The sequence below is a fragment of the Melopsittacus undulatus genome, chromosome 5, assembly GCF_012275295.1.
Source record: "Melopsittacus undulatus isolate bMelUnd1 chromosome 5, bMelUnd1.mat.Z, whole genome shotgun sequence".
Lineage (NCBI taxonomy): Eukaryota > Metazoa > Chordata > Aves > Psittaciformes > Psittaculidae > Melopsittacus > Melopsittacus undulatus.
The window spans coordinates 58,374,599-58,394,157 of record NC_047531.1 but is presented as its reverse complement, the minus strand read 5'-3'; the positions used below and the strand labels follow the sequence as shown (position 1 = coordinate 58,394,157).

Sequence of the window (19,559 nt, the reverse complement as noted above, 5' to 3'; positions counted from 1 at the left end):
TCTAATGGTGCCACTTAGCAGTGCTGCAGGAAATAACATTGCAGTGGCTCACCCATCCACCCGGAATTGGTCATATTGTCTAATAGCAAAGTTGCAAATTTAGCAGCTGAATTGCTAGCAGCTTGTTCTGATAGGGCAGAATATGAGACGTTTGCCACATTCGCACAGCAGCTCGCTCTCATGTGGAAATGATGGGTTGGAAAGGGAGAGATAACCCAGTCACACCAGCCAGTGCTAATGGGAAAGGCACTGGGAGAAGAAGCTGTATTTTAGTTCTCCCTTTCATTTTTTGGATTTTGTTAGTTAAAGACTAACTTCTGTGCTCTGTGCTACTAGCTACTCATTTTGATTCAGTGCCAGGGTGGCTCAGCTGGCCTTCCTATCTGGAAGCATTTCTTTGTGTTTAGATCTACGTCTCTGCAGTGCCTTCTTGTAAACTCGAAACATCCATTTAAGTTTTGTCACTAATTAAATAATTCCTTTATGTTACCAAGATTACCTTTAGCATGGAATTTACAAGATTATAACAAAAGTATCTATTCCCCATGCTGATGTTTTCCCTCTTTTCGAGAGGAGGGTAAAACAAACCAGTATCTTTATTCTGATTCTGTGCAAGATCAAAAATTCTCCAAAAATCTTGCTATGTTCAACTGTTTCAGACACTACTCAGCTGTAGTGCCTTCATTTGCTTCTTACTTTTATTTCCATGAGGGCAAGCTCCTGGGAAGACCTAAGATGTGTTTTAAGGAGGGAAGAGAGATATTAACACAGTTCTGAGCTGGCATATGCCTGCATGTGATGGTCTGGGGATCTCTTTGCTTGGCTCCCCAGCAACCTACCCCTCAGTACCATTCTTCCCTCCTTTATGTGCTGGGATCCCTTGAATTGTTGGGTTTTTTTGTGGTGTAAGGAATTGCTTGTAACACATTGGTGAAGCCAGGAGGGAAACATCACCTGCTTGAGCAAGGATGTTGAAGGAGAAGGTTCAGCTAAAACTACAGCATTTTCCTTTAGTTTATTTGGTTCATTTAGCGTTGTCTTAGCTGAAAAACACTTCCAACTTCAGGCAACATTTATGAGATCCTGCTCTTTCATAGTGTCAAGAATTAGCCAGTTGTGCTCTCCTTGCTAGACAGCATCCTTCACTGTATGTTTGTGTATTGCCCGCTTGTTCTGAATGCTGACACCATCCTAGTAAAGGACGAAAGGCCAACGCTCAGCTTTCATCTACATTCAAAAATGGATACTTAACTGCTTCTATAATATCTCTGTGTATCTTTGCTTATTTAGAGACAACAGTGCCAGTTAGGTTAAGTTCTAAATTAAAGCTTTCTGGGCACTATTATTATTTATAAAGCCCAGTACAAATTAAAAGTAGAGGATTATAACACAGAATGTATTTATTAATTTTTAATCTACATGTTCTATTGCATGCCAAAGCTTAAACAGGACAGTGCTGATCTTATCCTTTCAATGCACAACAGGTTCACAGCTTTATGTGGGGGGCTGAAAAAGCTTCCACTTTTTCTTCTGACTGTTTTCAATGTTAGTTCCAAAACTTGCATGAGTCCCAGTCCAGCAGGTAAGGCCTGATCTCTCTCTCTTTTATTCTCCTTCACTGCCAACTAATACAGCTTGCTTGAACATCAATGTACTTTCAGGTGCTTTCTCTGCAAGTTGTAATTTTGAATTTGTATGTCATTTGGTGCCTGTTGCAGACATGCTGTTGCCTTTCAAATGAAGTGACTGTAACAGGCTTTGCTGGTCTTTTTATTGGCTAGTATTTGAACTAGTTCCCACCTTACTTATTTTCCTTCTAAGCAGTGGTGTTTCCAAAGCAATTCACAAACACTCTACTTCAGAAAAAACTGTTCTGCAATTTGCTGCAACTGGGTAAATCAGAAGCAAGTCAAAGGAAAGAAAACAGAGAGAGGGGAAAGGAAAGAAGAAAGGTACAAAGGACACGAATGATGCTTCACTGCTGTTCTTAGCTTAGCTTACTGCTGAACACAACATTAGTATTAGCTTTCATGTCATGGAGCAATTTAGCTCTGGTCATTCTCAGCTTTGTTCTGAACTAAAAGGTGCTACGTGGAGACCTCAAGCAACTTCTCTGCTCCTAGGTAGTTTGACCTTTGTATTTGGAAGCAGCAGGCAAGGGCTGAATGGGGTTTTAGACCACTGAAAATGGTGATAGAGGAATATTAGCAATGCACAACACTCCTTGCCATCTCACCTCAGTTTCATCCAGTGACAGAGTCTGGACTTTTGTATCTCTAAATGAAGATAAATCAAGAACACAGAAGTTGGTCTTTGGCAGTGAGTAGCAGAGATGAGAGTGGCTGGAGTCCTTTATATCCCTTTTGGCATTTTTTTTCCTCAGTTCCACAAGTTTTGAGCCCAGCAGGGGTTCTCTGTGTGCTTGGAGTTTAAAAGCATACAATGATAGCTGCATGGGGTTGCTGATCTCTCCAAGTGATTCTTGGGCTTCCTGGGACAAATAGAATCTTAATCAAGAAGAAAACAGAGCAATGCACTTTTTCAGACAAACTGTCTCTGAGAAAGTGCCACCTCTTGCAGTCTGAAGGAGTTAATATTTCAAATTCCTACCTGGTTTTCACAGATCTCAACTTGGTTTCTGGAGCTTTGCAGGATTTAGAAGTCTTGTGCTTGTTAAATCCGTAGTTTTTCTTCTGTTGTGTGAACAGGCACTCCTGGAATGACATTTTGATCTTGTTTGTGGGGTTTTGTTTTTTTTTTTTTTATTTTCACTGAGCTGAAATCTGTGTACATGATTTCAGGGCTAGGAACAAAATCTCTGTGATGAAAACCACAGCAGGAACATAAGGCTAGGGATGGGCTTGCTGGTTTGTCTTAACTGTCTTTAATAATCTTGAAGAATTCTGGGCTTATTTCCAAAAGAGTAGAGGAACACTGGAAAATATCAACCACTACAGAGATTTAGTAATTCTTAAGTTTGGGTTTCTAGAGTGTGATTTGTTTCCATAGTTCTCAAGAAGACTTATTCAAGATTGTATATGATGAACAGTTACAAGTTCATCTATTTACTTTCTCTATAAAAATTAGTGTGTTAATGACAGATGACAATGTTGGAATGCTTGTGTTGGTTTGGCTCTTTGCACATTGGACTCCAGTTTTCTCCTTGGTCAGCAAATGTGTTTTTCATCCCTTAAACTCTGTGTGCTGCAAAATATGATTCTCTGGGACTTCTTGTATATTGAAACTAAACTGAACTTTCTTTAATGAGCAAGGAGTTGCTGATAGGTGTGGTCCTTCCTGTAAGTGAAGACAAAAAAGCATGGGGACTAGTAATTTAGGAGCAGTGTTGTTTTTCTTGGGGCCAAGGAAAGATATGATGACTATTTCCTACCTAATTTCCATTCTGTTAATACCTGTAACTCTGACGCCACCCAGATAACAGTTTTTCCCTAGAAGTCATAATGATGGAGCAGCAGTCATAATTATTTGTGTGTTCTGCCATTTTTAGGAAGGTGATCCCTTTCGTTGTCCTCATGACCTTGTCTGTTTAAAATAATTTCATATAACTTAGAACATCTTGCAGTTCCCATGACTGATGTGGTAGCAGATCAAGTAAACAGTCTTTCTTGGGTAGTCATTCAAGGTAAAATGAGTGACACCCAGACACTGCTCCACATGAGTTTCAGAATGTTTTTCCTTCTGGCCTTTCAAACCATAGAGATTGAAGGTCAAGCAGGTCTCTGAAATTCGATTGCTATTAAAATCAACTCTGTTTACACCAGACATTTTAATTGTGCTTGTATAGAAACTTTTGTCTAGAGAGATAAAATATTAAACAGATAATGAATAATGCAGCTGTCTTACAATACTGTGAGCTTTATGTGAATGAGGAAGTCATAAATTGCCTGAGTATTGAACTGGCACAACACTTGCTATTATTTCTGCAATGACAGCTTATACAGTGACAAGTTGCATGATGTAATGTTGAATGTTGTATGTTTTTTAGAGAAGAAAGGGTACTTTTCCATCTTTCACTACAGGAACAGAGCTGCACATTTGTTTGCTCCCTGGCAGCTCACATAGTTGTGTGGAAAGCCAAGGTTTAACGTAGCTCTGCACAGCATTGTGCAGAGAAGTCAGTAGATGTTAGCCATCCATGTGAAATTGCATCTTGAACCCTGGAAAGAAAACTGCAGATGCCTTAGGTAAAGAGCTGTTCATTAGTGACGTCTGGCTTCTAGACTCTTTCTTTGGAGATGTAGTTCTCTCTCTTGACACAAAATTAAACTATCTCAGCTGACTCTGCTGATTGTCTGCTGAGCTCCAGCTACCACTACCATTCCCTCTTTGACTTTCCTCCTTCCTTTCACTGGTATAACCTAGCCTGCTGGCTGACTACTGGAAGATGTTCCTTTTGTCCCCAAGTTCTTTCTCCCATGGATGTATTTTTCTTTCATTTTTAGGTAAAAATATGTATTTTTCTGAAATTGTCTCTGTTGCTGAAGTTTCAGTTACACACAGGCTAATTCCTGTACTCTTAATGATTAAGATGGGATTTTCATTCCCATTTGTCTTGCTGAGGACTAGGCCCTAGTATGGAGCATTTCTTCTTTAAAGAAAAAACTTTAAAAGGGGAGAATTTCACTCTTAAAATTAATCACCATGGCAACCTCTACAGTGAATTTCCAAACATAGGAAGTTGCCTTTAAGAAGCATGCTCGTCTAAGAGAAAGGTGAGTTTTTACAGCTTCTAAAATTGTTCCCAAAGAATATAAGATTTTACAAGAATCAGTTAGAGGGACTTTTATATGCAGAAAGGAAAAGTTATACGATCTTGATCATTTGGGTTTTTTTTTTTTTAAGGATGCTGCATGCTAACTAATCTCATAACGCTGGCTTAAAATAGATTTGGAGAACTAGATAGAGCCTGGCAGTGATACTTGTGATATCACTAGATACCATCTAGGTGAATTTATGGTTAGCAGTTTGATAATGTTTCCCTCAAATTTAAAACATTATTTTTCCTTTTCCTGGTTCTGGGCTCTATTCACACATATTCAGAATCTTATTGTGAACACTGTGTTTCTTTTAAATAAAGAAAGTGAGGTGACAGAATGGGGGGGGGGAAGAGAAAACAAGTTGCTGATGCATTAAAAGAAGAAAATCCCTTACACATTACAGTTCAGTGAAATGTAACTTCAGCACTCATCTCTGTGTGCATTAGATTGCTTTCAGCATTCAGCTGGATTATTATATATCCTATTATCTGTGTGTATTAGGACCAAGGAACATGAAATTCATTTGCCATTGGAAATTCCATAGTGAAAATATTGTACATCAGATAAAATCACAGTATTTTCCCTGAAATGGGAACTCTAGTGTCTAATTTTGAAATTGCCAAAATAAAAGCATTTTAGAATGAAAGTTTCCATGTCCAAAGGAGGTGGGAGACTGGGAGAAGGCTCTCTCCAGAGAACCTTAGTTTCAGTGCAGGTTTTGGAGGGTGGTGGGGAGGCTGATGGACTGACAAGAGATAGCTGCTTTTAATCGAATTGCAGAAATACCACAGAAAACCTTCTGATAAAAAATTCCGGTTGGCTCCACTGAGGTTTATCAGGGTGTGGGGGAGTGTCCCCCCACTCACACAGTGGGCAAAAGTGCAGGTCAGTATAGGACTTTCCTTTTCTCCTTCCATGCCATCTGTGACTGTAATTGTGAGGCCTTGAGTTGCCTACAGGTGGCTGATTGAGCCACACTGCTGACATCTGGAGCTGCATGGTGGGCTTCAGCTGGGAGCTTACTGCCTGGCTTTATTTAGCTGTGTGGCCACAGTTCATTTGTGTTTCACTGATCTTGTCCTCAGCTTGGAGAAAGCAAGATCATTCTGCTGGAATTAAGGCTGGACAATACATGTCAGCACTCCAGAGGTATTTCTCTGTGTAGTGCATATCTGGAGGAAACAGATTATAAAGTACCTTTAAGCAGGGGAAACTTTTGGAAAGACTTTTTAAAATTTATTATATTAATCTAATAAATCATTTAAAGGTGACAGCCTGAGGTTCAATACCTCAGTAAGTCAATTAAAAGTGCAGTTAAAAATAAGCTCAATTAGTGAATTATTCATGTTATGTAACATCTTTAGAGAAGTTTAACTTCTAGAGCAAAGTTAGCAGTCAAACTAGTAACAGTTATCTGAAATGTGTGTTCTTTTGAGATGTCTCTGCTATCACGCAGTGATATTTTTATTTCATGTGAAATGTGGGTAAGTAAAAGCTTGCCTTTTGTGCTTTTGTAATGGAGGATACGATCAGTGAGATCTGAAGGGTTGTTTTTTTGTCATGCATACGGGGTCCTGTCAGGAACTTGATTTTAAATTCCAAAGTTGGCTGCAAGCTTGACAAGGTGTTTGGTCAGGAAACAGCTCAGCGAGTGATACCTTTACAAAATACTACTGAGGAACGGGGTAGTGTCTGCCAGGGAACTGATCGCAGGTCATGCCAAGTGATCGCAAGTTGAAACACGATCTTTCAAAAGAGAAGACACTGTTACGAATTGCCATAAGTTTCTGAAAAATTGGATACAAGCTGTCAGATATTTTTCTTCCCCAACTCTTCTGATAGATGTGATTATTGCTAGGTCAAAATATTTCTCATACTATCCATTAGCACATAGTAAAACCTAGTACATAGTCTTTTTACTGAGAAAGTTAGGTTTGGGTTTTGCAGCTCTCAAAGGTGCATCTTTATTGACAGGTTTTTACAGACAACATACGTTTGCTTCTATAGAAATGGTGAACAGTAGTTTTAAAATTAAAGAGAAGAGCTGTGGCACAGTGCAATGGGAGGGAGAAAAGAACTTTGTTTCATACATTTAGAGTCTCTTGCACATGTATAAATTGAAAAAAAAAGCAGTCAGGGATTCTAAGTGCCTATATAGTCTTTGTGTTCACTGAATGTGAATTTAATGTCAGGGAGAATAATCACTGAATTCTAAATTATGGATATTCACAGAGATTGGATTAAAATATCTTCTTTGAGATTTTGTTTTTTTTTAATTGAAGATACCATGTAAATCATTTTGACATTCACTGTTAAATTCTAAGAAGGAAGAAAATCTTATGGAAACAATGAAAGCACCAAGTATCTCAAGCACATTTGGACAACAATTTTTAGAACTTAAAAACCATCATTTTATTTGGTCCAATATATAGGCAGTGGTGTTCCTCTAGATAGCTTCCCATCCCTCATCCCTCAACTGCTCCACTCAACTTGGTGTCATCTGCAACCTTGCTGACAGTGCACTCAATCCCATTATGTCACTGGTGAAGATATTAAAGAGTATTGGTTCCAGTACAGACCCCTGAGGGATGCCACTTGTCACTGTTGTTCATTTAGACAATGAGCCATTGACCACTACCCTCTGGATGTGACCATCCAGCCAGTTCCTCATCCACCAGTCTACCAATCCAATCTGTATCTTGCCAATTTAGAGAGAAAGATTTTGGGGGGGACTGTGTCAAAGACTTTACAGAAGTCTTACTTACTTTACAGCATCCATTGTCTAACTTTACAGAAGTCCAGATAGGCAGCATCCATTGTCTATCTTGATTGGTTTAGGTTTCCTTTTTTTAAGTCCAGGTGGAGACACATAATTGAAAAATGCCTTATAAGAAGAGTAAGTTTGACATTTGTAAAGGCAAGAGTAAAACCATAAATCCAGCAGTTTATGGAAAAGGGAGAGAGTGTAACAATCATTTCCTTGTTGTGACTTGATCACTGAAGAAGGTATTGTAAGTAACCATAAAATGAAGACCATGCCCAATTTTCAGCAAGGAGAGATGTTGCATAAGGAGACTGAAACACTATGAACGTTATTAGGATTTGAGAAGGAATACTCTCTAACCAATTTTATTCTTATCTAATGTTCATTTTCTCCTGAACCTTCATCCACTCCAATTCTAACTCATCTCATACTTTCACTCCTAGGCACATATTGATCGAGGCATTAAAATAATCTTTGGAAATCTATTTCCAGATTGCTGTTCATGCAATTGTAATTATAACTGCTATGATCCATTAATAGTCTTTGGAAGCAGGCTGATATTGCTTTTTGCAAATGAAGAAAAATGTTTCTGGTTGGTGGTTAACTCCTCATAGAAATTTAAAAAGCACATTGTCTCTAAATCCAGCCATATCAGGATTTAGGCTTGTATTCCTACAGGATTATGAAGGAACAGATGAACCTAGTGGGACCCAGGATTTTCAGTGCCATTTTGATTCTGAGGCTTAGATTGAATATGAAGAGGTACATTGTTCTTTGTTTCAGGGAGTATGTGAGGCAGGTTTATGTAGTTATGTCTAACCAGGCACTCCCGCAGTGATGGAATGAGGTTGGTTGTTTGTGTTGGTTTGTTTTCATGGTGTTGGGTGGTGTTTTTTTGTGGTTGGTCTTTGTTTTGTTTTGGGCTGTTTTTTTTATTTTTGATGGGGCTTGGTTTGTTTTTACACAAAAAAAAAGGATTTTTTTATTTGGAAAGCTTTGATGTTATCTTTTGTGGGTTTTCTTTTTGGTTTGTTTTTTTATATTGACTAGGCTGCCAAGAGTTTTTTTGAGATATAAGTGTCCTATTAACAGACTTTGCCATTACCTTGGTTTCTCAACACACTGCTGCTCCTGTATTTGAGTTTTCCCTTTGTAGGTGGTATATCATCATAGGAGCAGAGTTCACAACCAACTTTAATTATTCATATACTGTGTATTGCTCAAAGGCATTTCCAGATAATGACATGTTAAGCTCTTCTGAGAAACATTGCTAACAAGTTTCAGGATTGTATAGGCAGTTCTCATGATGAGATTTCAGTTTAGGAAGTGTTCATAAAAATTATGTTCTATGCATCTGTTTAACTGTGAGTTCTTGATTCTTGGGAAAATGATATCTGTGAAGAGAAACAGCCTCTTTTCCTTAACTGTCGGGTTGTTTTGAATCCTTTGATATTCAGAACAAACTCAGCATCATTCTTTGACTGAAATGTTCTTACAAATATAACTCACGATATATATGCAACACTAGAAAATACAGCTTACAAATATTTGCAGTATTTGTTGCATATATAATTTTTTAGGGTTTTTTGGTTTGGTTTTTTTTGTTGTTTTACTGTCTGTTCATGGTTTTGGAAATGAATGAACAGTACTTGGACATGAAGGGTCAGAGAGATGAGTGAAGGAAAGGAGTTTTATGAAAGAGTATTTGTGAATGTCCTTTCATTGAGGAAACACCAGTCACAGGAGCTAAATTTAAGCATATGTTTCTTTTTATGGCTTCATTCTATAATCAGACTGGTTTAGGTGCATTCAAACAATTTGCATGTCTCCTGTGCCTGATTTTAACCTTTAGGAACATCCAGCTAACACCCAGTGTTATATATAGTGCATAAAACATGGCTTAAGGTCTATGTTGCATACTCTACATGTTTTTCTGGATTGCTAATGTATCAGAAAATTATTTGTACATGAAAGAGTGGTGGACCTTGCCTTTGCACAAGGCTGTTATTCAGTAAATGAGTTAGAGCATGGGATGTCTCGTACAGAAATTGTATGTTATAGACCTCACATTCTTAAATGTAGTTACTGCATTTTTACAGCCTCCTACAATTTCTTCTGATTCTGCTATAGATAGAGAAAATAAAATGGTATTGATCAGTAGAGCACTTCTTTCCATCTCTATATCCTAATCTGCCAAATTCAGTCGTTACATGTTTACTGTTGTCTTTCAGACTTTATTGGCCTTTGATACAGTCTAGCTCAGAAGTGAATTAAACAAGACCTGGGTTTTGTTCAATCCAGATCACCATAAGTTGTGAACAATCAATTGGATCCCTATGAGGAATGTATAAATGAACATAGCAGGTTTACATATTCTTCAGGTTTACGTATTCAATAGCATCTTGTTATTGTTAATTGCTTGGAATCTTGCCAGAAGGATGAGGTGGCAGATGAACACAGATTTCCACTGGCATCTGCTGCACACTACAGCTGACATCTCCTCTGGGGATCACCCTCACTTTTTGATCATTTAGAAAGTTTGGCACCATAAGCTTTATTACAACTGAAAACATTATTTGCCAAGAGTGTGCTGGAAATTTATGATGCACAAAAGGAAGACAAGTGCCTCAGAATTTCTGACACAACTGGCCCTTGTTAACATGTATTTTGCATAGAAGAGGCTGATTGCAGGCTTAGGTGTTTCAGTAAAGCGTGACTGTGGAGGCTGTTGCTTCTTCTTCCCGTCAGAGTGATGCTCGTTCAAGCTCTGCTAGAGCATACCACAGCACATTGTTCTAGCCTACAGAAGAGTCCCTTCCCCAGGCAGGGGTGGGAGATTCTGGACCACTCCCCTGCTGGGATCCCATGACAGACCCTGGACATGTGAGGCACTGGGCCTGGGATGTGTCGATGGGACCCAGGCTGTAGGAACAGCATGTATATCCATGATGGATGGTCATTTCAGAGGGCAAAAACCCTGCTAGGTATTAGACTTGACCCAGTGGTTGTGCCATGTTCAGTCAGATATGCATCTGTCCAGATGCACATTTACTTAGAAGTATTTTATCCAAGTAATATATTCCATATTGCAGTGAAGTGTAAGATGGTTCTTCCCATCTTGGGGAGGGGAGGGGAAGAGAAGTAACTTACATTGTCTTGAGACCTGCCCCTGAAGACATTGGTTGCATAGGATCTAATTAAAATTATCAGCAAAGTAAAAGTCAATTGATAATTAATAAAACTATCTGCAGGAAGAGAGCATTTTGACACCAAGCCTGTAAAAGCTGGGGCACAGGCTGGGTAAAAGCAGGAGCTTTTGTTTGACCTGCTGTTTGTGGGTTCTCTGGAGAGCATGGCTGGGGCTGGCCTGGAGCATCAGAGAGTACCAGTGGTGAACCAGTCCCCTGAAACAGGACACAGAAAGGAAAAGTTAAATCAAGCTTTTAAATTTGCTTTTAAATCTATCTAAACTCAAAATATACCTGCATGGATGTGCTTCACTTCATTCTTCAGCCAGTAAAAAGCATCTGGGACTTGACTTGGCACTTTGGTTCACAGGGTATTGTGGTTTGTCCTGATATTTGTATCATGTATCACTGCTATGTGTGCAGTTACCTTTTACTATATGTATATAGACAAGAAGTGTAAAATTAATGCAGATGTAATGAGAATGCTTTTGATTTTGAAAATAGGAGTAATTGCTAGTTGTTAAGAAAGAAACCAATTTTGAACACTGTGCTTAACACAAGTGAAAGTAAGTTTCAAATCATCTCATTGTTCTAAGTCTATTTTTGGCTACTAAATGCTGTGCATTTATAGTAAAATGAATTAGACAAGAGTTACTGCATAGTTTCCAAATCAGTAAGTGCCACTTAAGAAGAGAGATCCAATCTTCTAACTTACTTTTTTTTTTTTTTTGGAAGAAATAGCTATTGCCTAAAAAAAATTTTAAAAAAATAAAAAAAAAAGAAAAAAAGGAAATGCTGACATGGTGTTATTTATTCTGATAGAAATTGAGATATGAATCTGTTGGGTTTTGTATGAACCTCCATTCATTCTAGCACAAATCTATTCCAAATGCTTATAGATATGGCCAGACAAAAGCCAGAATGACTAATCCACAGTAATGTCAATATTCTTGCATTTTTTCCCCTTTGAATCTCTTTAAAGTGCTTTCTGAAGTCACTTTTCAACATAATCCTTAAAATATTTTTATCAGAATTTGCTTCTGGATAGTTGAAATATTTAATCTTGTTTGGACTTCTCGTTTTCACTGTATTGTAACTGTTTTTCTGGATTAAATTTTCATGTTTTGAATTATTTCTTATTATTTGGATATTACAGTAACATTAATGGATAATTGGTATTACAGATGGTGTTTTCGCAATTGAAATAATAATTGTTTTTTGGCTTGCTCAGAGGTAACTGGTATACTAATTGATAATTTATATTCTATTTGATATGTTAGATTATACTTTTCATATTGTCAAGTAATTACAAAGTAAAAAGCCATGATATTCCAGTCCAGATGATGACAGATTAATTTTTCTGAACAAAAATTTTGACAGCAACTCTTGACTTTAGGACATTTTTCTTTTCCCCTAGCAAATTGGTATTTCTTTTGACAAAGAAGCATTCTACTGAAAATGTTTTATCAGCTTCAGGTTTTGATTTCTATTGTATCTACCAGATTTCAGGACAAAATATTTTCTCACTGCTATTTTCATACTGGGGCAAGCAAAGAAACTTTTCAAAATTTTTTATTTTTTTAATTTGCCATCAGAATGTGGCTCTAATACTGTCAAAAGTCCAGCTGTAACAATAAAGTAAATCAACAAAAATGCAGGCAGCCCCAGTGAGAATCCAGTCCTTTGGGATGGTGATAAATAAAACTGCTTGTAGCTTGCTAGGTGAACAGAAGGGGGATATGTTTTACACACAATTTTTAGGGATTTATCCCAATAGTCTAGAAAATATAGCAGCATGGATGGACTACACTGTGTGTTTTCTTTTTGTAGAGAGGAACTAAATAATGAGTTGTTAGAAATAAAAATGCAATATTTATAATCAGATTAGGTAACTCAGGGAAAAAACCTTCCGTTTATTCACCTGGTCTGGCTCATTCAATTTGTGTAGGCAGCACCTTGCGTTTGGCAAGATGGTCCTGTAACAAGCCCATGACTATCACTGATAAGTCAACAGCAACCAAAACCACCTTTATATTCACTTAACTAAGCTTTTCTCTTCACTCAGGCCTAAAGAAAATAAGTAATTTTTCATACTGTCCTGTAGACCATTAAAGACCATTAAGGAAAGATTATTATGACTCTCTCCAAGATATTTTCATCGCTTCAGGTTATCTTGCATCCCTGTGAGCACTGTGGGAATTTTTCAGTCATGCTAAATAATCGCTGTTGAATGCTAGCTTGTAATTTAATAAACCATCTTTGGGGTTATAGAAACAACCCTTTGATGGTAGGCTTAAGGTAAGTATGACCTTTTTATTAATTAGGACTTTGTTAGATTTAAATTAACACTGGCTCTGGATGCAGTTATGCCACACGTAATGTAGCCACTTCTGTACGGGAGAATAAGCTATTCTTGCCTGAAGAACATTTGGAAATGTAAACACATGTCCCCCTGGAGTCTGGCTCCTTAACTGTTCATTTCTAAATTAGTGTGGACAAAACTGCATAAACCCAGTGTGTACACAAGCCCCTTCTTCATGGGTCCTGGTTCTAGTTCAGATATACCTGTGACCGCAGTTCACAATGCAGATCCTAACACCTCCAGTGACTGGCAGGCACAGGATGATGCTGCCCTTCTCCCATTGAAGGAGGGTAATTGGGAAAAAAAATGTAGTGGCAAATAATGCACCTTTGTGAAGATTTATTTTGCTGATACAAAATGACTGTACGGTGATGCTCTTACAGAAGGGATAAACATGAGACCTGGAAAGCAACTGAAGTGGAGAAAGATGTGATATACAAACAAATGAAACAACAAAATATTTTTTCCTGCAGATTTTGTTTGATGTAGGGACCTCAAGCAGGTGGGTTATCAGGGAGATCCCTGTTTCACTGGAAAATTGCCTGAAGTGCTGGCAAATGTGACAGGGAGGCAGAGTCCCTCTAGAAGTATCTTGGGGCAATTCAAATTACAAGGGAAGGAACAAAACTAGAAACATTGTTGTGCCCCTGTGTAAATCCTTGTTGAAGGCACAGCCTGAACATCGTGAGCGTTTCTGGTGTTACTTCTTGACATTTTCTTTTTGTGCATTTTAGGTCTTCATTTCTTGAAAAAAGCAAAGGAACAGAGGAGGGGTGACTAGGGATGATTGGAGGTATACAATAGCTTATTGGTGAAGGCCAACGGTGTAAACCAGGTCTCTAAATTTGGGAGAGAGGCAATAGGATATCACAAATGGAATAGAGAGCTAAATAGAAATGGTTGCTCATCATCTCTTTAAAACTTTGGGGATGATATTTTTCAGACAAAGAGCTGTTCCTTCACAGCACGTGTATTTAAGCTTTGTGGTTTCTTTCCATGGAAAATTAAATATGCTAAAAAATTACGTAAATTCAGGAGCCAGCTGGACAAAATTTTTGATAGAAAATAAGTAGCATTTTTGGAATAGTTTCTGAAACTACTATGGGTCTTGAAATCCTGTCAGCTCTCCAATATTTAGGAGGGAGTGGAGGAGAAGAGCATGCAAAGCTCAGAAAACTGAACACATGTCAAGATGCACAGGTTAGTCTTTCAGTCCAGCCAGTCCAGTTTCAGGAAAGTTCTATAACTAGTAGCATTTCTGTTTGTTTATTTAAATGTTTTCATTTGTGGAGATTTTTTTTTTTTACATCTGATGTGTAGTCACAAGTGTTTAAACATTTTCAAAGATATACTCGAAGCATAATCTGGGCTTAGATACGATTTCATGAATCACTTGTTTCCAATGGCAGGGGACTTGATACTGTGTTAGAGAGGTGATATTTAAACTTCTGACAAATGATTTATTCTAATGTGGGAATCCTAATGCTGTTGTGACATTTTTCCACAAAGTGTGGGGAGAGAAAGCCATGCTTTTCTGCATGTATTTGTTATCTAAGTAAAGCGTAGAGTGGGGGGAGAAACACGAACTGCTTTTAGACTGTGCTTTGAGGCATGTGTACAAAGGAGAGCAGATGAATTTTTCTCTTGTGCTCATTCATTTCCACCTAGGATTCAGAGTGAGCCCATCATGGCATCAAGCATAGCTGTCTCTGCCGAGTCTCAGATGAAACTGGGTTAGCATGAGAAACCTTTTATGTTGCTTGCTCTTTTTGAGTTCCCCCATACCAAAGCTAGCTTCAGAAAGAAAAAGCTGAAGCTGTCTGCAGAGCGTCATTAACTTTAATGGGAAATGTGGCAGTTTGCACAAGGTGAGGGAAGGATGCTTAACTTCTTAAGATGGACAAATTAGGTGGACTTCTTAAGGTGGACAAATTTTCTGAGTGTAAACATTGAAAGGAACTAAATATGTAATGTTCCTTTTTGTATACCGCACCTTAAAACCTCATTTTCCACTCCCTGCCCATGCTTCCAGAGTGTTTCTTTATGACCTTGCTCATCTGTGCCTTGATGACTGCAAGCTTTCCAGAGCTACTTTACTTGTCTTAGCCCTACATGACACTGCAGCTGGGATTTTCTTCCTCACTTCTTGCTCTGTGCTCCCCTGCACTTCCTCTGATCTGAAAAAGGCCTTGAAGAAGGGTCTATCTCAGTCTTCTCCTAAGGCCTCCACACAGGGCTGAAGTAGAATAAAAGAACCACACAGAAGTTAGAAACAGCTGGAGTCATTTGTCTACCACATGAACACTGGCACTCTGATGATACCAAACCAAAATGATTTAACTGCACCTGCCAGCATCAGTTTATTATCTCAGAGAAAGTCTACAAAGCAGGTCAGGGCACTTGAGGCTAATTAAGCACTATTAGCTAATGGATTGTTTATACAGTGTAACTCTGCATTGCATTATTATTGCTTACTCATGTTCATATTATCTCTGGATAGAGACAGACACACCAGGAGGGAACCTACAACAGGAACTAATCTTTAAAGAGGTTATCAAATTTGCACAGGGTGGAACAGAACTGGAGCTGACCCAAACTAGAGGGGGGTGTCTCCCTAAGTGGAGAAGTGTCTCAGTTCCAGCACAGTATAATTTAGACACAGTGCCTTGCTGACCCAAATTCTGGTGCTAGAGCCATCTCCACCAGTACCAGAGCCACTGCTCTATGCCCAGATGAACAGCACAGGCATGCTGGATAAGGTCCACTGGGTGCAGGTGTTGCTCCATGCAGAAGTGCATGGTGCGCAACACCTACTGGCCATGGATCAAACAAGACCAAAGCAGGTGCCCCAGCAGACAGCTTGGCAGAGACTTCTGAATAATGCAGGATGTGGTCATTCATCACTGTAGCATCTGATGAGCCAAAAAAAAACCAAATATCACCATCACATAAAACCTTGTATGCAGTCAAACTGTAGTGTTTTCTACTTTTAGTAATTTCTCCCTCCTTTTTCTTCTTTAGGTTTGATTTTATTGCTTTTTGACTTGGAAGTACTTTAATACTTCACTTTTAATGTTTTCCTATGCAGGTTTTATGTGGAGCATCATAAATTCTTCAGTGTCATAAGTATACAACCACTTTGTAAGAGGCAAAATATATTCAATGGAAAATAAATGCTGCTTTGGAAAATTCATAGTAAAAAGACAAAACTGGGAGCAAAAAAAGTTAACCAGAAGCAGGATAGGGGCTGCTCTTCCCTGCTAGCAAACTACACAGCAGAGATGTGTTGGTAGGGAAGGAGTGATGGTGTTTCTCTTACATGAAGCTGCAAGCTCAAACAGAAGCATCAGTGGAGAGCCAAAGAGCACCAAGAAGAGCAGCTCCTCATAGAGATAAGATGCCTGTATGAGAAAAGAAAAAAAAGACAGAAAACCATGTGAAAATTTGAAAATACAAAGGATTTTTGCATGCAAGAAAGGGAAGGAGCTGAGTGATGCATACAATACTTGAAGGCTCAAATCTTGTCCAGTGTCAAAACACTAAATTTCTACTTCCCACTCTTCAATACTTAGTTTGCAGCCAGCCAAGAGCAGGTGACCGAGCCCTGTCTAGAAGCCATTCCTCCACAATGAACAGTCAGCTACGGCTACTGGCCAGAATTAGGTCTTCACTTGAATTTGCACTGCAGCCCTGGGTCAAAATGGTGCTCGTGTGATGTTGTATTTTACTCTAGATTCTGCTTAATGCTGATAGTTCATAAGGTTTTCATCTCCCATAAGCTATATGTGCTATTTCCTATAGCTTTTCTACTTCTGATTTCCCTTCTCTTTGTCTCTGCTTTCCTGCATGTTATCTGGGGATGTATTTTCAACTGCCAATATCTCTTTTAAGAGGACTTTCGCCCACATGAAAACAAGGTATTACTGCAGTTTACTGCAACATTACTGTCTTACATTTTTGCAGACTTTTAGTTTAACAATAGAAATGCTCAAAGAAAAGCAAAATCTAGTCTCTCTCTGGAAAAATCTGAAATGGTAATTAAATAGGGACACTTGCATCTTTGTGCTGTACCTGGTTCTCACAAAAATAATGGAAATTCACTCTCCTAGTCAAGAGAATGTCTTCTGAGAAGCAAATAACTGCAGTGGCAAAGAGAGCGGGGTGAAGAACCCCCAGTTATGTTGAATATAATGGTGACATACCTTTGGTGTAAACTGTATTAGTTTCTGAGAACTTTTAGGTTTTACATATGTCCAAAGGATAATATGTAAACATTCCAATAATGCTGGCACATTCTTTCTCGTGTAGCTTGGTGTTGTAATTTTATAGTACCTCTCTTTATTGGATGAAACAAAAGGTTGCGTATAACCAGAGTCAAGCTGTTGATTGCACATAATTTTGTATGTGATCCATCTGCAAATTTTGCAGTTCTTCATGATCTGACTGAAGTATTCTTTATTTTTTTATGTCTGAAAAAAAGTGCTGCAGAAACTGTTCAGGAAGCTGAGTCACAGCTGCATGAGAGCTTATAGACTGTTTTCAGAACATGAAGAAGCAATTGAACCTCAGAGAAATGTAGCAGTCAGTTTTTGTTTGGAACCAGTTCCTAAAATATATTACTCATTTCATGACCAAACGAAATCACAGCCTTACTGAGATGAAGCTAGTATGTGCCCATGCCAGATTCATGTTTAGCATTGGCAGAGCAACTTAGTGACTCCGTTGTCGGCTTTCAAGAGATGATTGCTTTAAATTATATGACAACCAGTGATGATAAAAGGAAATAATTGCAGCTTATTTTTTTTTTTGGTATCTTGGGGATATTTGAGCAATAATTTGGGCATCACAAGTTTTAGTGACTGCACAAGAAATAAAGAGCTCGTTTTACAGCTGGGGCTTAGCTGTTTGAAGCTCCTTATATCTAAGCTATATGGCTAACATGGACAAATGAAGGTGTCGTCCAGGCATGTTCATTGTCATTCTGGTCACATGGGTTACTATGCTGCCTTTCCCAAGACGGGAAAAAAAAAGGGGTTTGCTGACCATAGTAAAGGAGATGTGATTTCAAGAGTCTGGAGACAGATGACAGTTACATTAGTTCTGCAACCAGGACGTATCTGAGCAATTGCTGCGGGTGATCCTCATCCCTTCGCACTTCCTGTGGATCAGCTCTGCTGAAGTGCAGCAAAGTCAGGTAGTAAATGTGCAGCTTTAATTCTGAATGAACAAAGACATCTTAAAGAAGACCAATTTGCACAGCTTTTCCTCATGTGCAGCCACACTTTGCCTACAGAAGTGGCAGCTCTCTTTCCCTTGGTAGTATATTATAGGTAGAAGTGTATTAATATTTCAGAGATTCAAAGCCTCTTCAGTGACCTAGAGGTTCATTGTCTTTCAGTGTAAATGGAAGAGCAGAGTCATTTAGGCATTCTTGGACATTTTGATGTAACGCCTTTCACAGAAATGCGTAATCTAGTCAATGATGTCTAATGATTTTGAGTTACTGCAACTTACAGTGTGCTTACATCCACATTTCCAGTTTTTAGGGTCTGCTTTTTCATCTGTTTCTCAGTTTTCCCATTTATACCTGGTTAGGGTTTTTAATTTGGTTTTCTAAAACAAAGAATAGTTGCTGATAAAAGCTGTAAGAGTCACAATTAAATTAAGCATAACACATTAGCGTAGGATTATCATTCAGCTTTGTTGCCAAAAAGAGATTGTCTAAATATTTTCACCAGAGTATGCTGAGAGTAATTTAAATAAAGTTGGAGTAGTTGCATCAATGTGAATGTAAGGAAGTCAGAAACTGCATTCTTTACTGTAAAATGGTGTTTCTTTCTAAGACTGTACAATAAATAAACACATAAGAAATGTCAACTTTGCTTTTCTGTTTGGAAAAGTAAAGCCTGTTTTTTCCTCACAATTTCTATTTAAAAATTGGCTATGTGGCAAAATTGAGAATGTTTGGTGTGAAAGACAGTTTCCACAGTTGTAGGTAATGTTTCACAGGACTGATGAAAGTGGAATTGTTTTCAAGCTTAAGGTCATGTTTGTTGTTGCTTATAGCCTTACTGTTTTCCTCAAACCAGACCTTGTTTTCTTCTTTAAAAACTAGTTACCACATGAAGTGTAGCATCTTTTCCGTATGATGAGACTTCCTAACACTTGTGAATGCTCAGAAGAAAAGGAGTCCTTATTGCCAAGTTCTGGTCCATCAATCAGAACACTGTCATTTAATAAACTCTGTGGTTGTTACCTCATTAATATCATCCTGTGTAAGCTGTGTGGAGTTTTTGAAGGAATGGAAAATAATTCCTTCTTCAGGCCAGTAATGCAGTAAGCCATGACTGTGTATTAATTTAAATATCTATTACTGTGGCTGACTGATGTTTGCAGCACAACAAAAAAGATGTTCATGTTCTTAATTTCATAGAAAATTCCTGGTTTTATAGGTTGGTTTGGTTTGC

The 19,559-nt window shown here is 38.3% G+C and overlaps 1 protein-coding gene across 1 annotated transcript in view; it reads left to right on the top strand.

Moving 5' to 3' along the window:
- The window catches only part of ANO4 (anoctamin 4), a 209,844-nt gene that overhangs the window by 66,903 nt on the left and 123,382 nt on the right, over positions 1-19,559 (top strand).